The sequence below is a fragment of the Sebastes umbrosus genome, chromosome 23, assembly GCF_015220745.1.
Source record: "Sebastes umbrosus isolate fSebUmb1 chromosome 23, fSebUmb1.pri, whole genome shotgun sequence".
NCBI classification, from domain to species: domain Eukaryota; kingdom Metazoa; phylum Chordata; class Actinopteri; order Perciformes; family Sebastidae; genus Sebastes; species Sebastes umbrosus.
In genome coordinates this window covers 17,909,119-17,911,598 of record NC_051291.1, presented here as the reverse complement: position 1 = coordinate 17,911,598, position 2,480 = coordinate 17,909,119, and positions in this window count along the sequence as shown.

Below are 2,480 nucleotides of genomic sequence, written 5' to 3'. Positions count from 1 at the left end.
AATCGCCCCGCTCTCACCTATACCATATCCACCATTGTGTGTTCATCATTATGTTGTTGCAATGCACACATGTCCAACCCCATAGCTGATGATGAATGTGTTCCATGGGGGGTCATCATAACCACAGTAATGTGGTTGCATGTATTATTAAAAATAAAAACACATTTCTGCTAAATACTTACACACGCATTTATTTATTTTACATGGAGCCATGTGTAAACCCTCCAGATTTCATCCATGAATTCTTCACTTTACAAAAAGACCTGAGGTAACACACCGAGCAGCTGATTCTGGCCACAAGAGACCCTCAGAGCAGGAAAAAAAACCCATTATCAACCATTTCTGTATGATGTATTTTAATGCATACATAAAAAGGAAACACTTAGTTTGTTTTACGTTAGGCATTTTAAACCTTCCGTATCCATCTGCAGGGAAGCTTTAAGCAAGTTAATATTAATATTTGAGTTGTCGTCTGCGTGGATTTCACTGAACATGTGTGAACAATATGTTTCACAAAAATGATATTAATTAAAGCTGCAAGCAGCGATGAACGGGCCCTCGCCCCTACTTGCGCGTCGGGGATGCTGGCGGGATGCCGACCGACGCGGCCGGGCACCGTGAAGCCGAAACTCTGACGAGCGCCACGACGCCTGCTGCAAGGCTCTACGACAAGCGGTTCACGAGTTAGAAGGGGGGCGTGGCTAATGTGTAGGGGGCGGGCATAACCTTCACCAATGAAACAGGCACTCTCTGCTGAGTGATATGACACCTCCCACAAGACTGTACTACAAACGGATCATGAGTTATGAAAGGGGGCGTGGCTAATGTGTAGGGGGCGGGCATAACTTTCACCAATGAAACAGGCACTCTCTGCTGAGTGATATGACACATCCCGCAAGACTCTACGACAAACGGTTCATGAGTTATGAAAGGGGGCGGGGCTAACGTCTTGGGGCGGGGCTATGAGTATAATTTTTCATATACATGTCATCAGTACTGGACCACCATCATACCTGAGAGATTTGGGGCAGATCGGACTATGTACAGTTGAGTTACAATAACTGCCTGTTTCATGGCGAATGGCTCAAAATGGCCGCCACGCTACGGTCCGGTCGTTAAGTGAACACTCATCATTTTAATAACTTTTCATCTTCAAGGTCTTAAGATGGTCCTGACCAAATTTCAAGTCGATCAGATCAAATCTGTAGGAGGAGTTCGTTAAAGTACGCGGCCTATAAAACGCTAAAAATGACATGAAATCCAATATGGCCGACTTCTGGGTGGGCGGAGCTAATGAAACCCAATGAGGAATATGTTTCAAATGATGAGTGGGATATGCATACCAAATTTCATGAATATCGGATCAACTTTAGATTTCGACGCGTTAGGGGGCGCTATAGAGCCCGCTGGCGACGCCCGTTCCCAATCACTACAGAACATTGCAATTTTCGCCACTCCCGACGCATGTTCCAATTTTGGTGAGTTTTGGGGATGGCTAAGGTCGTCAAAAACGCGTTCTTGCAGCAGAAAAATAATTAAAGCTGCAAGCAGCGATGAACGGGCCCTCGCCCCTTGCGCGTCGAGGATGCTGGCGGGACGCCGACCGACGCGGCCGGGCACCGTGAAGCCGAAACTCTGACGAGCGCCACGACGCCTGCCGCAAGGCTCTACGACAGGCACTCTCTGCTGAGCGATATAACACCTCCCACAAGACTCTACGACAAACGGATCACGAGTTATGAAAGGGGGCGTGGCTAATGTGTAGGGGGCGGGCATAACTTTCACCAATGAAACAGGCACTCTCTGCTGAGTGATATGACACCCCCCACAAGACTCTACTACAAACGGATCATGAGTTATGAAAGGGGGCGGGGCTAATGTGTAGGGGGCGGGGCTAACCATCCCCAATGAAACAGGCACTCTCTGCTGAGTGATATGACACCCCCCGCAACACTCTACTATAAACGGTTCATGAGATATGAAAGGGGGCGGGGCTAACGTCTTGGGGCGGGGCTATGAGTATAATTTTTCATATACATGTCATCAGTACTGGACCACCATCATACCTGAGAGATTTGGGGCAGATCGGACTATGTACAGTTGAGTTACAATAACTGCCTGTTTCATGGCGAATGGCTCAAAATGGACGCCACGCCACGTTCCGCTCGTTAAGTGAAAACTCACGATTTTAATAACTTTTCATCTTCAAGGTCTTAAGATGGTCCTGACCAAATTTCAAATCGATCTGATTAAATCTGTAGGAGGAGTTCGTTAAAGTACGCGGCCTATAAAATGCTAAAAGTGACATGAAATCCAATATGGCCGACTTCCGGGTGGGCGGAGCTAATGAAACCCAATGAGGAATATGTTTCAAATGATGAGTGGGATATGCATACCAAATTTCATGATTATCGGATCAACTTTGACAAAGTTAAAATTTCAACGCGTTAGGGGGCGCTATAGAGCCGGCTAAACACACT